This window comes from Ictidomys tridecemlineatus, chromosome 6 (assembly GCF_052094955.1).
Source record: "Ictidomys tridecemlineatus isolate mIctTri1 chromosome 6, mIctTri1.hap1, whole genome shotgun sequence".
Classification (NCBI taxonomy): domain Eukaryota; kingdom Metazoa; phylum Chordata; class Mammalia; order Rodentia; family Sciuridae; genus Ictidomys; species Ictidomys tridecemlineatus.
This window is the reverse complement of record NC_135482.1, coordinates 186,980,883-187,005,245: the sequence shown is the minus strand read 5'-3', so window position 1 is coordinate 187,005,245 and position 24,363 is coordinate 186,980,883. Positions and strand designations below refer to the sequence as shown.

Genomic DNA, 24,363 nt, shown 5'->3' with positions numbered 1-24,363 from the left:
CTCAGAGGATGACAGACTTCGAGCTGCAACCAGCCAGAGTGTCCCATAGAGAGGCCAGAGTCCGATATTGGTAGCGAGACCAAGCCAGTCCTAGTGTAAAGGGTTCTCTAAACCCACTGAACAAAACGTCAAATTGACCTCAAATTCATCAAGTGGTCCATGAGTAACTAAGTGCCTTCCTAAAGTCCAATATTCTTTGCAGAAAGATAACAAAACCCAGAACAACACCACAAAGTGCACTCTGTATAGCACCCAGCACAAGAGGACTTTGTAACCACAGTCCTTCCCACAGAAGGATATCAGAATCGGATGAGTCCAGTTCAATTCTAACAGTCTTTTATGGGAGAAATCAAACCAATTCTTCACAAATGCTTCAGGAAAAAGCACCCACTTCATGAGGACAGCATATTGTCAGGAAAGCCAAACAACTTCTAAGAAAAGGAAGCCACAGAGCAATTCTTGTGAAAATAGCCACAACACCCTTAGCAAAGCACTAGAAAATAAGAGTGTTAATTTAGCAGTTGTAGTAATGGGTCACTACTACATTAGTGGTAATGTATTAAATTAGCAAGACAAGTATGTGTTCATTGTGTGTATCGATATGCACACACATCTACATATATGCACACGCACACACACCAATATTTATGTGTCAAATTTTTACATATTAATTGAACTGTACATTTCAGATGCATGCCTATCTTTAAATATGTCCTTTCTCATTTACAATTAGAAAAAAATGAATAGAACAAAATCATAGAGAAAAACATTTGCAAAATACCCTGATAAGGATTTGTGTCTAGAATAAATAGAATAAATAACTCAGAATCAAAACGACAAACCGATTAAAGATGGCTGAGTGTCCCCACAGCTATTTCTCCACATGGATATACCAATGACTAATAAGCACATGAAAAGAGGCTCAACAGTAGTTATTATTGAAATACAAATCAAAACCATATTAAGATATCATACCAATAGGTTGGAGATGATCAAAAATTTCTAGAATAAGGATGTGGCAAAAGAGAACCCTTACAAACCGCTTGTAGGAGTGTATACTGGTATAGACACTTTGGAAAACAGCCTGCCAGTTCTCCAAAATTAAATGCAAAGTTATCATTTGACCCACCAACTTCATTCCTGGATATATACTCAAGAAAATGTATGTTCACACAGAATCTTGTACATGAACATTCATAGCAGCTTTATTCATTAAAGCCAAGAAAGTAGAAATGAGCCAACAAGATACCAACTGAAGAATAAATAAATAGAATGTGGCAGAACCAAGACAACGGAACATTATTTGACAGTAAAAAGGATCAAAAGTGCTGCCAACAGGTGACAGTGTGGGCAAACCTTGAGAACGTCACGCTGAGTGAAAGATGTCAGTCACAAAAGACCGTGTCTACAGAATGTCTAGACCCCGGCAAATCCATACAGAGAGGAAGCGGGCTCTGGCTGCCTCGGGGTCACAGGTGGGGAGGTTAGGGGTGATGGTTGGAAGGATGTGGACTTTTTGGTGGTGATAATAAAAATGTTTGAAGTTGGTTATGGAGACAGCTGCCCAACTATGTGGATATGCTGAAAAATACTCAATGGTCTTGACTATGTGTATGTGGATTATATACCAATAAAGCCATCATAAACAAATACCAAAAACCAAATAGAGTGGCTAAGAACATAGGGGTAAAGTTGAAGTTCCAGACACTGTGGATGAGTCTATTAAGGTGCGGCTGTGGAACGCAGTTTCCTGGTACAGAGTAAAATGAAAAGACACAAACTCTAGACCCAGAAATGCCGTCTTGATGCATGTGATCTTCGGAGTCCGTGCTTGGCCTGCCCCAGAATGTGAGCCCACCGTCACCTCCTTCCTTGAGGAAGCCTTGCTGGGACATGACGGGTGACTCGGCCCATATCATTCCCAGTCTTTCTCCTTTCCCTCCAGGCCTGCTGCCTCCTGGTCAGATTATGTCATCGTAGTGTGCACACACACAAATATGTAACGAGAAATCCCACTGTTATGGCAACTCTCACGTACCAATAAAATATGGAAAAAAGAAATGTCAGGTGAACCAAAAATCGTGCCCTGTGACACAGCTGGCTCTCTCCAGTCACTGATCTTTTATGTGGCCATGGACTGTAAAAATTTGCAGGTGAACAGCCAGGGTGTGGACCACCCTCCAAGAAGCACAGGTTGAGGACAACTTGATGATGGGAACAAAGAGACATCATAAACCACTGAGGCATGGTGTCACGGTGAAAAACTAGAAACCATCTAACAGCTCATCGATAAGTGCATGAATAAATTATATGATGTAAATTTGATGAAATATCAGATATTGAATAAAAGGATTCATATATGGATTACAAAATATAATTTTGAATGTAAAAAAGAAAAAATTATTGTAAAATTATTATAAAAATCATACAAATCAATGCTTTTTTATGCAAATATATATGTACGATTCCCTTTGACACACATATATATTGAATTCCTGATAAAGGCTACCTTGGTGGAGGGAAGGATAGATTCAGACTGGGAACAGACAGGGAAAAGGGGCTTAAGCTTTATTCAGAATGTTTTATCGTATTCACTTTCCAAAAACATATTTAAATGAAACATGTCAAAATGTTAACAACTTTCAATGCCGGGTGGTAAATAGGCTCCTGGATATTGGGTGTGTTGTTTGCTCTTGATGGTATTTTTAAATTTCTTAAGAACAACACAATAAGGTGACTGTACTTTTAGTAAAATGTGGCTGCATGTTGCCCAGATATATGCTCCAGCTATATGAGAACCTGGAAGTGTGAAACTCCACCATCTGTTAAAGGAATCTTGACATCCACAGTTAGCACAGAAACACCCAGGGCTGATGTGACGGCCACGTGACCCAGCAAAGCTTCTTGGCCACGTTCCAGGGACTGTCAAGCAACCAGTCCTAGAAACAAAAACCAGATTTTGCTCAAGAGTATGGAGAGCTTCAAGGTGAAGTTCTCAATGGCATTGATTCCGATTTCATGACTTTCCATTGATTTTTCTGCTGTGCGGGAATCAGAAACTTTCTAGCTGAATCAAACTTGTTAAAAGTGCAAGCTGTTCCGAGGAATCCTGGTGTGTATCCCAGGCTGTTTTTACGGGGTGGGGGTGCCGTTGAAAGTGTGGGAGGAGCACCGCTCTTAAAGCATCTCTGCTTCGCAGGCCGTCCCTCCCTGGAACCAAGTGCTCTTCTGACTCATCCTTTGTGCAGACCAAATTTATCGAAAAGCACTTGCTGGCCATGAGGTTCTTCCCTTGCTGACCCTTTGTGCTGCAGACCCGCTGAGGACAGACTATGGGGAACATTTCTGAAAGTAGGTCCTCGCCGGGTAAGTACTTTTCTTTGTAAATAATGCCCCAGTTGATAGGTAATTGTGCAATCATGTAGTTATTTTTTTTTCCCCTCATTAAAAAATCATTGATGGATTTATGCTCCAATTCCAGTCATCCGTTTAAAGGAGACAAATCCACAAACTATATCACAATACTCTTTGATCTACATGTGCTCGTAGACATGAGAACTTTTAGAGAAAATATAGTTTTGGATTTTTATTTTAGTTCAACCAACATTTATTTAGTCTTTACTAAGTGCCAGATACTTCCTAAGGTACTGAAAATATGAAAATAGAAATTGCATTTCCCACCTTTTAGCTGCCTGTCAAACAGCAAGGAAAACATATAAGTAAAAGATATTTATAGTTCAAGTTGATGTTAAAAGATAACATAACTATGCACAATTGTAAGGTCTATTCGACAGGACCACATTTTCCTTTTTAACAACTATGTCTCAGAAATTAGCCTCATGTCTACAATATTGGATATTTTGAATAAATATTTAGTTTGTTGTCTCAGCCCATTTGGGCTGCTGTAACAAAACATACTAAGTTGCTTTGCTTATAAACAGTAGATGTTTATGTCTGACACTTCTACAAGTGGGTACCAGCAGATGTGGCGTCTGATGAGGGCTCTCTGCTTCAAAGATGGTGCTTTCTCGTGCGTCCTCACAGCTCAGAAAGGTGAACAGACTCCTGCAGACCTCTTTAGGCCACTAATCCCAGTGTGATGGAAGATTCCCCCATAACCTACTCATCTCTGACTGTCCCACCTCCGTACCCCCATGTTGGGGATATGGTTTCAAAATATGGACTTGGCAGGAGAGGCACAAACATTCAGACTGCAGAAGTGCCACAGGAGGGCGAGGGATTGAAAGTCGGAGCCCTATTTTGAAATCAGCACAGACAATTGGTTGATCAAAAGGTTTAGTTGAAGTGGGTAGTCAAAGAAAAAAACATACAAACATTGAAACTTTTTTTTTCAATTTCTGTCAATCCTTAGAGAAAGCATCAATGTTTTTGAATGTCTAAAATCATAGATGCAAAACTAAGATCTCTTTCTTTTATAAATCACAGGTACAACATCTTTTCTATTTCTTGTTTTAATGTATTTACAAATCAGTGAACCCAAAAGACACTTATAAAGTAGCAGCATTTCCTAACCCTCTAGGTCTTATATTGTTTTTCCGAATTTCAAATCTCTTTTGCCTATTTAGTTTTTGTAGTGTGTGTGTGTGTGTGTGTGTGTGTGTGTGTGTGTGTAGACTTAACCTTATTGAGTTTTCTCAAAAGGGCATTTAAATTAGTGTTCAAAGAAATACATCTTTTGCCTGTACACATTTTCCTGCTTTGTGTAAGATTTAATTGAATGGCATGATTACAATAACATAAACCATGGGAACAAGTAGCTTGAAGTGACTCTTAATGAATACACATTGGTATGAAGGGACAGCAGGCATAGCACCGGAGAACATCCTCATGGAAGCTTGCATGAGATGAGCTGAGGCATTTTATAGAGCAGGGAAGAAGAGGGTCAGGCAGTGACAACTGTTAACAGAGATCTTCAAAAGTCATAAGAGCTGATTCAAAACCAAGTTTAAAAGATAGTTAAGATTTGCTAGGTAAGCCAGGCACGGTAGCACACACCTGTAATTCCAGTAGCTCCTGAGGCTAAGGCAGGAGGATTGCAAGTTCAAGGCCAGACTCAGCAACTTAGCAAGACCCTGTCTCAAAATAAAAACTATAAAGGGTTGGCAATGTGGCTCAGTGATTAAGCGCCCCTGGGTTTAATTTCTAGTACAAATTTTTTTTTCTTTTGCTCAGTAGATCAGAAAGAATACACCTAGACAAGAGAGCAATTCTTACAAAGAGATAAATGTTTTCAGCAGGATTATAATTAGGGTGAAACTGGCTTATTTTGATACATCCTTATAAGAGTTCTTTTAAACAAGTGATTTTGCTTTTTTCCAAGAGAGAAAACAAAACCAGGATTCTCAACCCTGTCATTAAAGTGATTGCACCAGTCAGCTTCATGTTACGACAAGAAGATACCTGAGACAGCTGGTATACAAGAAGAAAAGATTCATTTAGCTCACAGTTTGGGGGATTCAAAATTCAAGATAAGTGGTCCTCAGTTTGGCCTGTGGTGAGAAATGCAGGTGGCAATACATCATGCAGGAGCATGTGTAGCAACAAAACAGTCACTTCTAGAACCTGAGTAGAGAAAAAGAAACCAGGTACAACAATCTGCAAGGACATGCCCCCAATGACCTAAGGACCTCCACTTGGCTTCACCTCCTACACCTCCCCCCACCACCCCCTCGTGCCACCTTGGGGACCAAGCCTTTCACACATGGACCCTGAGCAGAAACAACCTCTAAACCACAGCAGTGATTTACTGAGAGAATCCATACAGCTGCTGTTTCCACGAACTCATCAGTGAACACACTCTCTATAGAGTTAGATTTTGGGTAGGGATAAAGGGAAGGGAGATGAGAAGAGGGAAGGGAAGGAGGGACCATTTATAAATTGACTCCAAGCGAAAGCCTTCTGTAAGAATCGTCCTGACTCCCATCATGTCACAGCCCTGGTAACTTCACCTCGGGATTTTACATCCCATTAAAATTGAAAAACCACAACAATTTTAGAAATTATTTTGCTCATCAATGTATATATTCATCACAGACAGATTTAATCCCTTTTAACACATAACTTTATATTATGAACATAAGGCGAGTCACAGTTATCATGGCAATATTATTGATATTGTAAAGAATACAGATTACTGTCATAGTCTAATAATGTACTTACATTTCTAAAAGCCCCTCCCTAGAAAGAAAATGGCATTTGATAAGATAATTCATAGGATTTATAGAATTATTATTATTTAAAAAGATATAAAAAGAGTGAAGATTGCCACAAAGTGTTTACTTCTTAATAATTGAGAGACTATAATTTTGTATTCCAAGGGAGGAATGTTCTGGATGTGATTGAAAGCTCACTGTACAGATGGCTAATTTTTAAAATAATTTTTCCCAATAATTTCTTCTTTATGATGCTTAAATTCTCCTGGCAGAACGCTTCTTCATGTTTCAAACCACCTAGCATTTATGGTGGGGTGCAGCAGGCCCATTTAGGACTGCACAGAAGTATTTGCTAAAAGCCCTGGAAACAAACAGAACACTAGACCCTGGAAACGAGTCTTCATAAAGAGTCATTTTTGCTTTCAGAGTTCCTTTACTGCAACCAAAAAGAGGTTTTCCTCAATTACTTGTGGATAAATATTTTCGTATAATTTGTATCAAAGTGAAACATGTTCTTCCTTGCCTATGTGATTTATAAGGTTTTGAAAAAAAGCAAAATCCTCTGTCCTGTCTGCTTTTATCCCTTACTTTAAAATTGTTTTGCTGTGTTTCAGGTACTTACTTCATGTTTTCATATAAACAGTTCATATGCTAGCTCTTTGTTTTTAAAGTTTAGCTATCCATGGATTTCTACTATGATGGAAGAGAGTTTAGGTTTTTTTCCCATTTTCCCACCTATTTTCCAAAACATGTGCATCACAATTCTTCATTGTCTACATTGTGACTGTGACCATTACTCACAAGTGAGCCACATTGTGTAATTATTATAATCCTTTGCTCAGACGTCTGTTTTCCTGCAGTTAAGAAGTACTTATTTTAATTTTTCTCTACTGAGTCAGTCATGTCTGCCCCATGCTGCATTTTTCTTTAAACACTCCGTGAGACTAGGAGAACTCCTCTTGCCAGACACCACTTCTTTTCCTTCTGGGGACAGCCCTCCCAGGGTCATTTACTTTTCTGCTCCCAAGTGGAAGAGTTGCTCTCTACCTGCTGAATTTTGATCTACCTCTACTCTTGTCTCTTAGGTTGGCTGAGTGTGAAATCCAAAGAGGAACAGTTTCCTGCGGAGGTTGGAGTCCTGCCCCCCTATTCTCACTTCTGGGATGATGGGAACAAGTCAAATGCTATGATGATTCCTCACGTTTCACTTATGACTCACTTTTTTCTTCTCTTTGTTAACTTTTAGATTGAAGAAAACATACCGTTGGTGTCCTGAAATTGCCAGTGATGCCCTGGGCAGAGGTTTAGTTCTTTTTATTTCTTTGGGTGCTCAATACCCTTTCAATGTTCACATGTCTGTCATTTGAATTTCTTTCTAATGATTTCTCTTCTGTCTTCTCTTTGACTCTATAATTCTCATTAGTCAGATGTTGGGTAATCAGAATGCATTCATAATTCATGATCTGACATCTATCAACACACCCACACACCCCTTATTTACATCTACATCACTATTCATATGTGAAGATGAGTTGATCTTTTATACTTACATGTCGATAAATTCATCCGTTAGAATTGTTGATACAAACTTCTGTAATTGTTGATATAAGCTTCTATAAGAATTGAGTCCATGCTTAAATATAGACTTCACATATTTGAGATAGACATAGTTATATATCTGTAGCTTATCTGTATATAGATATTTCGTGGATATAACACTTATGTATTGATATTCTAAAAGGCTACAACAGGTGTCAGTACATTCAAATGATTAACTCTGGGAAGCCATCATGGTACAATAAAATTGTTATATTAGGAAATGCTTCAATTCAACATTCTGAAGAATTCTTAGATTAAACACAAACATAAAAGATGATAAATTTATGAAAAGTAGAGTAGGAAGAGAGGAAGACTGGAAAAACATCTGATACAACTCAGATACCACTAGAAAGCAGACCCAAACCTCCATACCTGTGTACCAGGTCTCCCTCCGAATGCAGTGACCCTGGGATTCTCCAGTAGCTCATAGGTAATAGGTAAGCAAGCTTGGGTTGTTATATTGTGCAAATTATTTTTCAAAACAACTGTTATGAAATATATATTTGGTCTTTCTGCCAAGTACATTTTCTGTTTTGGATATAGGGTCGAAGTTACCATTACATTCTATGAGAAATCAGGGTAAACCTCGTATGAATGTTGAGTTGCCTTAATTTAAAATCTGACTTTTTCTTTCTTCAGTTTTTTTTGCTGGTCACCAGCATGAGATGAAGATTAGGTTACATCCCCATCTTGTGGCCATGATTTATCCAGCAAAAAGAGTTATCATACAGTCCATACTGGAAATCTACATAATTTCATTGTCTTAACTTCAGATTTGTTATCCAAATTATTCCCTTCCATAGACCTCTCAAACACAAACATAAAAGATGATAAATTTATGAAAAATAGAGAAGGAAGAGAGGAAGTCTGGATTACTAATAATACTAATGAATTACTAATAATTACTAATGTCCTCACCTATCATAACTTTTCCAGTTTTCAGTGCGCTAAAATACATGTTTTAACCAGATTGCAATTTAGAAAGTAAAAGTAAAATGTTACCTTAAGTCATAACTCTTCTTCGCAATTGTTTTTATTCACTGCCCCCACAATAAGATATCTTTCTTTTTCTTTTCTTTTTTTCTTTTTTGAATGCTCAGTATTTAACTAATTAAATCTTTCACTTTCTCAAAACCCGATACCCTGAATTTGTGACAGTTTTTGCATGGGTAAGCATATGTAATCAAATAAATTTCAATTTTCAACTCTGAACATTTACTAGCTACTGTGCATGTCAGGTACTCCTTGAACGTTCTCCCTCATGAGCTTCCCCATTCCTGACTCCAACCCGGGATGGCGATGGAGGCAGCACAAGTGTCAGGTCCCACGAGGAAGACAAGTAATGAAGTCCGTAGTCCGAATCTGCCATGGCCATTGGTCAGTGTATTAGACAGTGATCCTGGGCAATGAGCTATGTCACTTTAAGAGAGATGTCAGAGATGCAAATCACTCACGGTACCTAAGAATGAACATATGTCTCACTTGGAATCCTCACTTGTACCTTCTGAGACCGGCAAGGATGAAGATGTCTGTGCTATTGAAGCCAGAATTTCAATGAGCTGGGGTGGGGCAAGTCAAGGGCAGGCAAGGTGATATTCAACACCGTTTCTTTATTTAAAAACAAAAATAGGCTTATTGTTTTGTCACACAAAATATTGAGGATAAAGCTTAAAGAAATTTTTCCTGGATGGTGATTGTGACTGTCTAGGAGAGGAGAACATACCACAATTTTCTGCTTATCAAAATGAGCCAAGGATCACACTATCATGAAACACTTATCAAAACATGGGGGCCATTATGCCTGCTTTTTAATCCCTGCTTTAAAATCCCCGTTTGGCCATATATCAGAAAGTAGGTTGGTAACAGGTGTAGAGAATATTGGACAATAAGAACGATCCCTTATCCATATTTCCAACCGTTCAGGAATCATTTAATATTTTACATCATCTGTTTTGTTATGAGTTATGTCATTATTTTCAGGTGTAAGGACTCCTTTGTTACTCTAGTTTCATAGGACAGAATCATACCTTTCTAAAGGCTTTACCTGTTACAAAAGGTATTTTTAGAAATATTTTCCATTTTTTCACATGAAGATAATCAATATTCAGTATCAAAATGCAAACATTGATAAAAAGGAAAGAAAGTGAGAGGTTTTCTTTCACACAGAGTGCATTAAAGATTGAAGAAGGATCAGGATCATGGTTTCGTGATTGAAATGATCTGGAAAGAGGAGTTTTATCACAGCTCCATCCAAAGCCTGTGTCAAAATACCTGGCTTCTGTGGGAATCACCGAATATGCCACTAGAGGGCAGACAAACCTAATTTTGTAACTGCAGCCTCTGGAAATGGAATTGAGGCTTCAAGTGTGTTTTTGCAGACCTGAGAAGGAAAAAACAAACTCCCAAAGAACAAAAATAACTCCACAACTTCTCCTCCTACCTAGTGGAGTTCACTGTTAAATATTCATACATTCACACAATACTATAATATAATTCCATTACTTTATTTCCCCAGAACCTCCCCTTTCCCTTTCTTTATTCATTTATCCATTGATGGACACCTAGGCTGATTCCACCATTTGGAAATTGTGAAGTGGGCTACTATAAACATGGGCATGCATATAATGCATATAGTATGATGATTTATATGCATATAGTACGATGATTTTAATTCTCTGGGATTATAGGGAGTTGTTTAGGTGAGTCATAGGGTGGTTTCAGGCAATCTTTTAAATAAAAAGAGGGAAGGAAAGAAAAGCAGAAATGTGTGGTTTTGTTCAATTCAATTGAAAATACTGGACAGCTAGACATTTCTATCTGAATGCAGGTGAGCAAACATATTAGAGAAATATTGCCTATCACTTGAAATCCTAGCAGAAAATGAAACAGTGGTAGCACTTTTAAGGACCTCCCAAAGGCCAAGTAATCAAGCAGGTGGGTGGTCAAGATAGAAAGATATGTTGCCCCTCTCTCATCCATAAATTTAGTAGGCCTGTGTAGACTGAGATGTTTCCATGTATGCATGCAATCCATAGACATAACAGGACCTCAGCTCTCTCTCCATTCTCATGTGGCCACTCTCTCCTGAGCTTCTGTCTCAGTTACATGGGCATCTGATTTAGGCCTTCGTGCATATAGTCGTGCAGATTATATTTAATACAGATTATATTTAAGTATACAGGTGCTCATTGACTTACAATGTGTTACATCCCAATAAACAAGTATAAATTGCAAACACCATAAATCAAAATGCATTAAATACACCTAATCTACCACACGTCCTAGCTTAGCAACACAGAACGCAGCAGAGTATCCACTATTTCCTCCTTGTGATTGAGGGACTGACTGGGGGCTGGGCTTGCTGCCTCTACCCAGCCTTGCTAGAGAGTAACCTCTCACACATCACTAGCTTTGGGAAAGATCAAAATTCAAAGTCTAGTTTCTATTGGATGTGAATTGTTTTTGCATCATTGTAAAATTAAAAAAAAATAACCGGCTGAATCATTGTTAGGATATTTCACTTTAATGGCATTTAAAAATTATTTGTTGATCATCCACTCTGGGTGCCAAAAAAGTTCAACATCTATTTGTTAATAGACTATACAAGTCTCTAGGGATTAAAATCAGATAGAAGAGAAAAAGTTCAACATCTATTTGTTAATAGACTATACAAGGTCTCTAGGGCTTAAAATCAGGTAGAAGAGAAGGAGTTTTAAAACATGCATTTGTATATATATATATATGCACATAGACTTACCTTTATATAAATATGTGTATCTATAATTCAGGTTAGAACTGTGAATCAAATGAGCAAGATTCTGTGGTAAAGAGTCATAGGAGGAAAGTGCTTTGCGTATTATAGTCAGGGAAGGTCATTGTGGGGATCTTAACTTATTCCTAACCTGAAGGAAAAGACATATGAAAAGGGCATGCTTGTGATTGAGGAACTGACTGAGGGCTGACAGCAGGGCATGACTGTATGCATGAAGGCCTAAGTCAGATGCCCATGCTTAGGAGAGAGTGGCCACATGAGAATGAAGAGAGAGCTGAGGTCCTGCTGGGGAATACCTGGCCATCCACTGTCACCCGCAGATGCTGAGATCCTCAGCTATTCCTCTTTCCTGCTGCATGGATACCCTTATAAGTGCCAGGTAGGCTCCTTTGGGAAAGGACAGGGTGGTATTGGTGCCGGGGGGCAGGAAGCATCATCATGACCTCTGATAGAGAGAGGACATGTCGGGCCATAGGCAGCACTCAATGGGTCCACGGACAATTTCCTCAGTTTCCAGATGTGTAACTGGAGCAGACATCGGTAGGCTGAAAGATAAAGTACAGGAAAAGTTGTGCTGCACAAAACTAAGGATCTGCAAGCCGGTGTGAGTGAGGATTTCCATGTCAGACAAAGAAATCTACAAGACAAAGTATATTGTGAGAAATGCACAGCAGCATGTCACAGGATGAAGGAGTCATTTAATCCAGGCTACATTAACAGACATAAGCTTATATGCCTCAAGAAGAGGGCTTCAAATATATGAAGCAAAAATTGACAAGACTAACAGAAGTGTAGGCAATATATAACAAAAAACTTAAGTGCTAACATCACTTCCTCAGAATTTCACAGAATCAAACAAAGTATCAGTAAGATTACTGAAAAGTGTAAAGGTTTTCCCTAGCTTGCCTTCTGCTCACAGTGGCAGAATACTCAATAATTTCAAGAGACATAAATATTCACCAAAATAGCCTATGTTGCTCCATTAAATACACTGATTCATTTCAAAAGATTCCATAATATGTTCTCTGACCACATGCAACAAAATAAAATAATAATGATGATGATATATTTTTAAACCTCCAAATATGTGAAATCTTTTGTTCAAAGAGGAAATATCAAGGAAAATAGAAAACATTTTAAGCTGAAAATTTTTTTAAAAAGCAGCATGTAAAAATTTAGGAATATAGCTGAAGCCGTGCTAAGTGGTAAATGCTTACAGTAGGAAAGGGAATCAGTCAAGTGCCTCTTACAAAGTTAGAAATGGAGAAGCACATAAAACCTAAAATAAGTGTTAGAAATTAAATAATAAGGTTAAGAGCAGAAATCATTAAAAAGGCAAAAATGATAACAGAGAAAGTTAAAGGGAGAAAATGATTCTTCAAAAAGGTAAAAAGTTAAAAAGGACTTATTGAGCAAAAAGAGAAAAATAGATATCAAGATTGAAAGAGCAGATCACTGCAGTGATGAAAAAGAAAATAAGGGAATCATGTAAGTATCTTTATGCCAATAAATTTGAAAACATTGATGAAAAATGAAACCTCCCAAATCTTATTCAGAGGAAACAGAAATTTTTGTTAAGGAAATTGAATTTTCTTGCAAGATTGTTCCTACAAGGAAAACTTCCAAGTCAAGATAATTTCACTGGTAAATTGTATCCAATATTTAAAGAAGGAATAATACCCAAATTCCTTCAGAAAAAGTAAGAAAGAACATTTTCAACTCTTTTTATGAGGCCTGAATCATATAGGTAAAAGAAAGAAAGGAGGGGAGGAGAAGAAAGAAAGAAGGATGGAAGAAAGGAAGGGAGGGAGGGAAGAAGAAAAGAAGAAAAAAGAGGTTAAAAGAAGAAAACTATGTGTTCATAACCCTCAAGAACATACAAGAAAAATAAATCTTTAACAAAATGTTAATGAGTTGAATCAAGCATTGTAAAAAAAAAATAATACATCACAGGGTTTACCTGAGGAATGAAAGTTTGGAATAACATCAGAAGATTGATGCAATTTACCACATTAACAGAATAAAAGAAAAATAATATGACTCTGTCTTCAATGATACAGGAGGAAGCATTTGACAAATGCTGCTACCCATCTGAATAATCCCATCTTCTTTTAGGCTTCTATTGAGATGGCTGAGGGTATACAGGAGGCACTCATGATATTTTAAAAGAGCTCTTGGTGTGACAATATGCTGAGGCATTTGGATCCTTTTGAGGCAATACTAAAAAGTTCTCCAGTTGAATTCTTGGCTTCCTTTTTAGAGCACTCTTTATATCAGTGAATCTCTTAATTTTAGCATCTTTTGCAATCTGCATCAGCTAAGAATTTCCCAAAACATTGTGTTGGTTTTATTTTGCTTACCAGTTCTTTGCTCAATTTATCTCTTTCCTTTTGCATTTGACTATAAATAGGAAATAGAAACCAGGTCACTTTTTTAGCATTCTGCTGGGAGATCCCTTCAGCTAACTATGCAAGTTCATCTCTTACAAGTTCTGCTTTCCATGCAACTGTGGGAAAAAAATTCTACTAAGCTTTCTATCACTCTCTAGGAAGGATCTCTCCTTTCCTCCGGTCTCCTACAACATGATTCTTATGTCCTTTTGAGTTTCCAATAGCATTCATTACTTTTAATGTTCAAGTTTCTTTCAGCAATCTGTTCATTATTGGGGATATTTTTTAAAGATAATATAGGACCCTCCACACTACTTTCTGGACTCTCACCAGCAGAATTTTTAACATTTAAATCTCTTCTAAGAGTCCATTCAAGGCAATCTCATACTTTTTTATACCATTCCCTGCAAAATTATCCCATTTTTTCTCATTATCCATTCTAACATTTTTGATACTTGTTGTAGCAGTACCCCATTCTAGGTATGAAAATCCATATTTGTTTCCTATTATTTCTATAATAAATTATCACAAACTGTTTGGCTTAAGACAAAACAAACCAATCTGGAAGTCAGGAGTGAGGTCAGTTTCAATGAGTTAAAAATCAAGGAGTCAGCAGGGCCATATTCCTTCTTGAGTCTGGGAGAGAATTCATTCTTTTTTCTCTTTTCCAAATTTTATACACTGCAAACATGCAAGCATTCCTTGGTTCATGTCCCACAACCCATACTCTTTTTTTTTTTGACATCCACATTTTATTACTTACAGGTCCTGGGGTGGGGGCAGGGGGGATTTACTGCAAGTTCAGAGGCCACACAGAAGTCAGGGAATGCATAAGAGGAGAGAAATGGACAGAACCCATGAGCTAATGCCTTCACTGGGACCATAGTGTTGTACAAACAGGTTTTCCACGGGGAGTTTTAACTGATGGCTTGAATACAAGCAGGCATGAGTTTTAAAAGGTCACAATTGAATGCCCCATATCACTTTGAACTCTGCTTCTGTTATCATATCTTCTTGCTCTGACCCAGCATCTCTCTCCTATAACATTGAGTATATATACATGACATTATTTTTTTAAAAAAACTATAAATAACTTGCATAAAGATTAATAAAATAAAGGGAGGGGAACAGTTGGGGGGGAGAGTTGGGGATTGAGAGAAGTGCTGGGAACTAAATTAGAGAAAACTATATTTCATGCTTTTGTGATTATGTCAGAATGTATCCTGATGCTATATAGAACTAAAAAGAATCCATAAAAATTTAATAAAGAACACTTATTATCTCATTGGACTCACCTACATAATCCAGAATTATGTCCACATCTCTGTATTCTTAACCACATTTGCAAAGTCTTTATTGACATTAAAGTGTTTTCTCTAATATGCAGAGGCTACTTCATAATAAGGGGGTGGCTAGGGAAAAATAGAGGTATTTTGGATTAGGTAGAGGGGAGTGGAGGGAGGGAATAGGAAGGATAATAGAATGAATTGGACATTATTACCCTATGTACATATATGATTACTCGACCCATGTTCTACATCATGTACAATCAGAAATTCCGAATGGGTTTTACTCCATTTATGAATAATGTGTCAAAAGCGTTCTACTATCATGTATAACTAATTAGAACAAATGAAAAAAGTAATGCATTCACAGATTTCCAGGATTAATACAGGGACAACTTTGTGGGGGGACATTATATCCACTTGCCCCAAATTCTTTTATCAAAAATCATATTTTACCTGCTATAATATTTCTATATTTACTTGATTTAACTAATCTTCTTATATAAATACCTTTATTCATTTATTCTTGTCTTCCCTGTATCATTTTGTCCCAAGTATGTCCTTCACATATTGGTCTTTTAAAATTATTTTTTTAGAAAATTAATTTGAAATTTCTTTCTCTGAATAGATAAACTTAGTAAATTTCCCCAGATTTATTAATTTTTAAAAGTCACTGTATGGAGACGCCCTTAGCTCTTTAGACAGGTTTCTCTATTATCATCTTGATTCTCCTGGGCAGTTTTTCTTTTCTTATGGGGTTCAGGGAAATGTTCAAGGAAGAGAAAATTATAATCTGTAAATTTTTTATCCATCTTTTCAAAGAGGATTTCCGTGTTTGATGGTTACCTGGAAATATGGCTCATCTTTCAGACATCTGACTGGGTTTTTAGTTGGGTATTAGATCTGTCTTCCTGAGTTGAGTTTTGAAGTCTTAGATTTAAAATCCACAAGGATTATAAAAAACATGCATCTACTGGAACAAGGAGTAAAAGGCTTAAATAAGACAAATCCCAAATAGCAGAGTCACATAACAGGCCATGTGAACTGATGTGAACATAACCAAAAGGTAATGTCTTATTGCAGCACTGACTGTGGCCAGCTGGAGCAGCCCTGGACAAGTTGATTTCTTGCCTTCAGAAGTTTTTCTTCTCTGGACATAGCAGAAGACACATCTGTAGGACTTCTGCAGCCAAGATTGATCCCCCATGCTGCTCTGACAGGCTGGACTCTCCTTCTTACCTCCATCATGAGTCTCTGAATTGAGTGACATGGTACAAAAACTCTATGTCCCTTTATGTTATTATTGTACCCAATTCCATCTTCATACATTATGTGTTCATCAAAACATCTGTGCTTATTAATTATACTGTTTCTTTCTAAATAAAATAGGAGAAAAGCTTACAAACAAAATCACACACTTATGCTTCCTTTTGCATTTATTTTTGTAAATTCGTGAGTATTGACTGGCTAATTTTATTTCCCCTGAGTCAGAATAATGGGTGTGATAATTCTAAGCATGATAGATGTTTTCTTGAACTTCATCAATATATTTGCTTTTGTCCCGTAGCATTTAGGTAAATAATTAACTCACTGATAAGCAGTGAAGGTGCCATTTGGAAGGATGATGCACTGGCTGATGCTACAAATAGGTTGAGTATTGATCGGGTACTGGGTTGAGTATTGGGTACTGGCAGGTGTACTCAGGTGATGCATTCTCACCGGAAAGTGAGTTGACCCTGTAGGGGGAGGAGAAAGTCGAGTCATCAGGCAATTTTATGGCAGTGTTTTAAGTGCAATACTGACAGGTCTGTACAGTGTAGCATGGGGACCTCCCAGAGCCAGCCTTGAGCAATCAGGGAGACTTCCAGGGGAGGTCCGAGAAGGAAGGCTGGAAGAGAGAGGAAGTTGGATAGACAAAAAAAGCAGATTTTTCATTTAAATTTAAGATCACTTTGGCCACAGTGTGGAAACTAGTATGCAAAGAGTCCAGCACAGAAGAGGTAAAAGCCAGGTAGGAGGCTGTTAGCACACTGTCCCTGAGAAATGACGGGGAGAAGTAGGGCGGTGGTGGAGATACAAGTGGACTCTTGAGACACATAAGAACGTCAAGTAACTGGAGAGGTCAGTTATCTGGAAGTGACAGTGGAGGTGGCTGGAAACCAACACCAGTCAGATGCCTGTCTTGGGCCAGGCAAGAGGAGCAGCCTCTTGAGAGAACTCAGGAGAGGAGAAGGTTGAGAGGCTGAGAGCAGCGGTGAGGCTGCAGAAGAGGGTTGGAGTTTGAGAAGACCACAACTGAACTGCTGTGGGCAACCACGTACGGCTAACCAGGAAGGCACACTCCTTCAGTTTCTCTGTGCCAGACACCGCTGCTGGGCACTGGGAACACTAATGGTGCAATAAGATAAGTATGCCTCTTCCCCTGGTGGAAAGGAGGAAAGCATCTACCATGTAATGTGATAAAGGACAGTAAAATAAAATGATCGCATTAAATTCCAGGAACTTGGGGTGCTCGTGAGCAGGGCTCTGAAACAAACCGAGTTTTAGGGAAGAATTTCCACAGTAAGCAATGTCTAAATTTCAATTCAGGTGACGTGCAGGTACAAAGCAGGTGTGTCATGGTATAGACCTGGGGAGGTAGCAGGGTGACCATGGGGGAGTCAGAGGATGCATCCTTTCAGAAAGGGAAAACAATGAAATAAATGCAAAGGGCTGGAGACACAAAAGATCAAAGGGACTTTTATAAATGAGCGAAGAGTTCCTATTACTGGAAGTAATACTGACTACAACGGGCAAGAAACAGGAGATGCCATTACAAACGTAATTAGGTGGCAGGAGAGACATGGAGAGTCTTGTAAACCAAATTTGAAGAATGTGAACTTCATCTTGAAGAGAGCAACCAACGATCCTCATTTTCCCGGGACTGAGTTTCCCTGAATGTAGGATTTTCAAAGTCGAATTGGAACATCCGAGGTAAATGGGGACAACCCGTTGCCCTAGAGAGCCATGATGATTTTAGGTTGGGAAGACCAGCATGGCTGAGGACTGGAGGAAGAAGCACACCAATGCGATGATGAAGACAAGATACGGTGTGGTCACGCTCGGCGAGGGGGTTTAATAGAAATAGAGAAAACTGGAAGAATTAAATTTTAAGAGATATTACAATTTAACAGATATCCAACTATTTAATGAATGATAGATTTGAAAGGGGAAAAAGGCAAATGAGTGGATATTGGTGCCATATCCTCATTCTGAAGATAAAGAAAATAGCTTGGGAGGCTGAGATAGGAGAATCACAAGTTCCAAGCCAGCCTGAGCAATTTAGCAAGGCCCTAAGCAACCCAGCAAGACTCTGTTTTTAAGTAAAATATTTTAAAAGGGAGCAAAAAAGATAGAGGAAATAGTGCAGTAATCTTGTTTGATAAGATGAAAACTTTGCTTTTGGACATGTTATTTATAGGGTTTCCAGAAAAAATATAGGACATCCAGTTAAATTTAAATTTCGAACAATGAATAATTTTCACTGTAGCTATGTTCCAAATAGGACTATTTTTGCAGTGTGCATACTTGTACTAAGATTATTCTTTGTTTATCTGTAATTCAATTTTAAATGGACATTCTGTATTTTTAGTTGATATAGCTGCTTACCTTATGAGTTTAGAATATGTGGAGACATCCAAATGGTACTTTGGACATTTTTAAGCACTTCAAATATGAGTTTGAAACTCAGGAGAAATATCTGGCCCAGAGGATGGGGCAGGATAATCACAGCAATTTTTTTTTTTTTTTGAATTTTACTACAGAATTCCACAAAGCATGGCTATTCACTTTCAAAGTATCTGTGGCCTAGGAATTAATGTATCTCATGACATACAGTTTTAAATATTAGTGTCAGTTGAAGGGCCCCCTTTGTTCCCTCACAGCATAGAGACTCATTCTCCAGCTACCTCCTCACGGCCAACCAACTTGACCAAAGGATAGTCTGCACCATCTAGAAGCAAGACTCCACATCCTGTCCTTCTGCCAAATGAATTTCCAAAATCCTAAGACTAAGTCAGAAGAGCATATTGATTGATTTTTAGAAAAGTTTTTCATAATGATCCCTGAAACAACTTCAAGTTTAAGTGCACTATATTTCCTGGCTACCTTAGATAACAGAATTTACCAGAGATAAGTAAATATTTTAGAGTGGCAGGTATTTTAAACTCCAAATAAATGGACACATCTGTAGGCAACAAAACAGACATCCTATCACTTGATCATGGAGGCATTCAAATAAGTGAAGATTTCATCCTAACTTTATTAAAAGCAACTGTGTCAATTTTTCAGAGACCTGCCAGTGTTTTAGATCTATGTTCAAGAAGTGGTAGGATACTTGGGGTTTGTAGAGGGGGGAATGTGTAGAAATTCCACGGCCCCATTTCTCTGATTTCCCAGAGGTGCTAGCACGTTCCTGCTGCCTCCAGGGTGAGCGCAGGTCCAGGGCCTTGTCAGGTTCGCTTCACCTTCACAGAGTGCAGCAGCAGGGATGCTCTGTGCCTCTAGGGGGTCTCGTTCCTACTGCTCTTGGTCCCTTCAGGCTCTGCCAATCCTGCCCCAGCAATTGCTAGAACTTCCTAGACGAGGCCTGGCTCACACTGGTAAGCAAGTTCACTTCCACCCTGTGGCCACAGCTTTCTCTTTGCTAGCCTTCATGGTCTGGTTGAGACCCACCGGCATGTGGAATGAGAAGGGATCTATGCTGACCTTGGAGCTCTTTTTCTTACCTTCCTCTAAGTGCTGCTGCCTCTGGGGTAACAGAGGGGCACTGAGTGGTCCAAAATCCACTGTGTGTTTCTTGTAGAAGTAAGGAGACAGGTGATTCCCCCAGCAATGACTTTTCATATTCATACACATCAAGCAATGTGTATACCCCATGTCTACAGAGTTCCTAGTAAAATCCTCTCTTGTCCTCCAGTATCTTTGCACTTCAGCCCACACTAAACCTAATACAGTACTGAGGCAATGGTACCAGCTAGCAAAGGGAAGCCCTTTCAGCCAATGATGATTTCCAGAGTATGAAATTCTAGTAAGGTCAAAACCACACGGACCAATAAGACGAGGCCTAATTCCTGAGTGGCTTTATTTTTACAGTGATGCAGTGTGTATTGTTACTGCTGAATGGATGTTATTTACTCTGAGATTTTTAACCAAAATGGGTGAGCAGGTCAGGTCAGGGGGCCCCCTCGAGGACACCGTATTTCTGAGATTTTATTTTATTTTATTTTTTTGAAATTGAAAAACACTAGTTCCCCAGTTGTTGTGATATTATGGAGAACAAGTTTCAAACTAGCTACACAGAAGCACAAAACAAACCAATGAACAACCAACGTATTTCACACTCCGCCAAGATGGTGTAGCCTGGTTATCAGACAAGCAGACTGTATGGTAAGGATCTAGGTTATAATGTCACCGGTGTCACTTCGCAGTCATAATCCTGGGAAAGCAATAGAGTTTCTCTGTGTTTCAGTTTTCTTACTGGAAATAGATAGTAGTACCTACTTAGGGGGTTCTCATGAGGATTCAATGAGCTAAAATAGAACAGTACTTAGCACGGTGCCTGGCTCAGAGTAAGCACTTTATGGGTGTTGTTACTTATATTTAATTGTTACTTTCATTATTTTATTATATACACATATTATGTATATGATATATATATCATATTAATTATATATAATATGTATATGTATATAGTATGTATATATCTTAGTTGTACAAAGTATATATTTATCTTAGTTGTAGGTGAACACAATACCTTTATTTAATTTTTATGTGGCTGAGGATAGAACCCAGTGCCCCACATGTGCCAAGCGAGTGCTCTACCACTGAGCCACAGCCCCAGTGCCTCATTATTTTATTATTATACTGTATTTAAGTATTATTTTGTTTTGATAGTGTTATGAAATGTTTCATATTAATCCTGAAGGATGATCTGGAGAAAGAGAGGGAGAAAAACAAACAAACAAACAAAAAAACCTTAAAAAAATACCAGATATTTCATCACTGTCAGCTCCATAGCAAAACAAATCTGCCTGGCAACCCTCAAGTTCTACAAACCTCCTTTCTGAATTTAAAAATAGAAAAGATTGCTTTCTTTAAAGCATTATAAATTGTCCTACTTCTACTAGCAATTGAATATATTAGGAAAACCAAAGGAAGAAAATAGAAAGCCTTTTTTTTTCCTGCATGAAGATAGAGTCCTTTTAGGATTCCAAATGAATGATTTTGTTTTACAATTTTAAAATAGCTGTATATTTTCTCCACACTGTGTTCAGCCAGAGGAATGAGAAATTATACTCCATCTATGTATGAGTATCACAGTGCATTCTACAGTCATGTATAGCTAATTGGAACAAATAAAAAAAATAGCTCTATGTTTTAAATAGTAAAAGGTATTAAATGTTATATTAGATATAAGCAGATTCTGAAAACCAGTATGTGTTAAATGGAGTCATTTAAATAGCATTAATCAAAACTTCACCAGACACAAACAACCACAAGGATGTTCCTTGATGAGGTGTGATTCTTACCTCTACACTGACAGATAGAAAGCAATGATGACAACAGTAACCCCCATAATATCAGAATGAAATGCCCTATTGTCGGTACAGATTCAGGTTAGATCTTGTTGTTGTTTTGAAAGGGAGGTCTGCAAACCCCATAGACCATGTGTCAGCTACTGATGCACAAGGCAGTAGAGCCGGACCCCATCAAGAGCAGGACCCTGTTAGTAGTTTTTTTAATATTTATTTTTTAGTTTTTTAAGTGGACACAATATCTTTATTTTACATTTATGTGGCGCTGAGGATCAAACTCGTGCCTTAAGCATGCTAGGTGAGCCCCCTACCACTGAGTCACAACCCCAGCCCCAGCATTTGTTTTTTTAAAATTAATGACAAAGTTTTTTTTTGTATTCTTAAATTGTGATTAAATCTGTACACTAGAAAAATTAGCAAATTTTACTTGTCCAAGTGGATAGAGTAACCCAAGTCAAGTTCAAAATCACACTGAAATATGAAATTCATATCTAAAACTGATAAAATTAGTACATAATTGTTTTCAAATCTGTTTTAGGTGAAAAAGAGGTAGACTTTCAAAAAATTCTTTCCCTGCCAAAAAACTTAAAACATTTGAATATTCTCCAAGCACATAATACTTGAACTACTGATAAGCTGAAACCAAACCAATTTTTGCTATGCTTTATTTATTTATCTGCTTTACTTTAAATATGAAATGACAGCAATAAATTTGTAAAGAATTTCATGGTAAAATAACCAAAAAATGTGTTAACCCTTGATTTGTTTTTCACTAAACTTATTTTCATATGGGAGAAGACGGAAGGAGATAACTGCAGATGGGGGCCCGTTTAAGATACAAACATTGCATTGAAATAGTTCAGTTCATTACTGTTTCATCTAACAAAAAAATCCCATGAAATTTTTCTGCATATTCAAGGGATAATAAAATTAGAATAATCTATGAAAACTTTCGTAATAGGAATATTAATAATATTTTATATCAATTTTATATTAATATCAATTATTGATATCAATATTACTTAAACAAAGAAAAAATATCCCTGGCTGAGTTTCCTTGCATATATAGTCCAGCTCTGAAAATGCTAGAAGAGAGATGAAGATTGCAGAAGATCCAAATACTCCAATGCTGTATTAAAAAGAGAGAAATAACAGAAAACTAACAAAGATTCTAAAAGTTTGTGTGTGTGTGTGTGTGTGTGTGTGTTTGTGCATGTGTTATACAACAAAATCACCATACTTGAAAACCTAGGTGAAAGAGATACATCTCTAGGGAAATTGATTGAAAACAATTGAAATGGAAAACACAAATGAACCAAAAGCTATGTGGAAAAATTGGCACTGTAACAACAAGAAGCCTCAGACCAAGAATGAACAGGTGCATTTCACTCTTTTCTACAAATAGAAGGCAAGTGTTCTTAGTACTGTGCCATGCAGACATCTTTGAATCCCTGCTAGAAGTAACAAACAATACAAATTTATAACTCACGTGGAAGGATCATTCCAATTGCCCCTACCGTTGCTCTCTTAGAGTCTCACACAGCTGGATCTGAGAGCATAACATCAGCTTGGGCTGATGTTTCCCGCTGGACTATGAGTCCTTGGCCATGTCCTGGATTCACCCCTGATCCCATCAAAACAAGCAGGTGAGAATGCAATATTCTGTCCATGCCAGGTTTTATTCAGGTCCAGTTGTTGATATACAAATAGAGATGCTGATAACTTTCTTAGAAGAGGATTTTAGACAATCCTAAACGTTTCAATAAACTTTACTTGGGTGCAGTACCAGCTCAACCTGACTTTCAAGATGTATGGAGGCAGGAGTTGTTTGTCCATCTTGAAGGCTGAGTTCTTGCTAATTCAGAGGTAAATCAATACAGACAATTTTCAAGTGGTCTTTCCTATGAAACATGCTCATTAGCTAAACCTGATTACAGACTTTATCCCATAAAATATGTTCTAAATTGTCAGAATGAGGCAATTATCTTATTATAAAAGTGTCCTTGGACCTAATTCATGTAGAGATATGAGATAATACTTGATATTAGTATCCATTAAGATGATTTTGAAGTTAGACACATTTACTCATTCACTCCGGCCTTTCCATAGCCAGCTACACACTAGATAGAGCTCAAGATGCCAGGGAGAAATGGTGAACAGTGCAGGCAAGGTCTTTTCTCTTATGAAATTCATGTTCTAGTAGAAGAAGACAAATAAACGGGTAACAGATATTATATTTCCAGAGGATGCATCAAGTGTAGAAGAGAAAGAGGGTGATAAGATAGTGATTTAATGGGGGTGGAGGGGAAAGTCAGAGTGTTGTGGGATTTGTTGGAGGAGGTGACATTTGTGCCAAAACCAAATATTGAGTACGTGGGAATTATGGGAAGAACCAACAGACCTGTACACTCAGAAAAATGAGAAATGATATCCCATCTGATTCAAATGTATGATATGTCAAGATCATTGTACTGTCATGCGTAACTAATTAAAACAAAATTTTTTAAAAAAGAAAATGTTAAAAAAAAAAATAACCAACAGAGCAATCAGCAAGCCTACAGGCCCTAA

The 24,363-nt window shown here is 37.8% G+C and overlaps 1 long non-coding RNA gene across 1 annotated transcript; it reads left to right on the top strand.

Moving 5' to 3' along the window:
* Positions 1 to 2,839: 2,839 nt before the first annotated feature.
* On the top strand, positions 2,840 to 16,624 carry LOC110598589 (uncharacterized). Its single transcript, XR_002484448.3, has 4 exons — positions 2,840 to 3,112; positions 3,200 to 3,366; positions 7,420 to 7,475; positions 16,304 to 16,624. It is a non-coding gene; the product is annotated as an uncharacterized LOC110598589 (long non-coding RNA).
* The last annotated feature ends 7,739 nt before the right edge of the window (positions 16,625 to 24,363 follow it).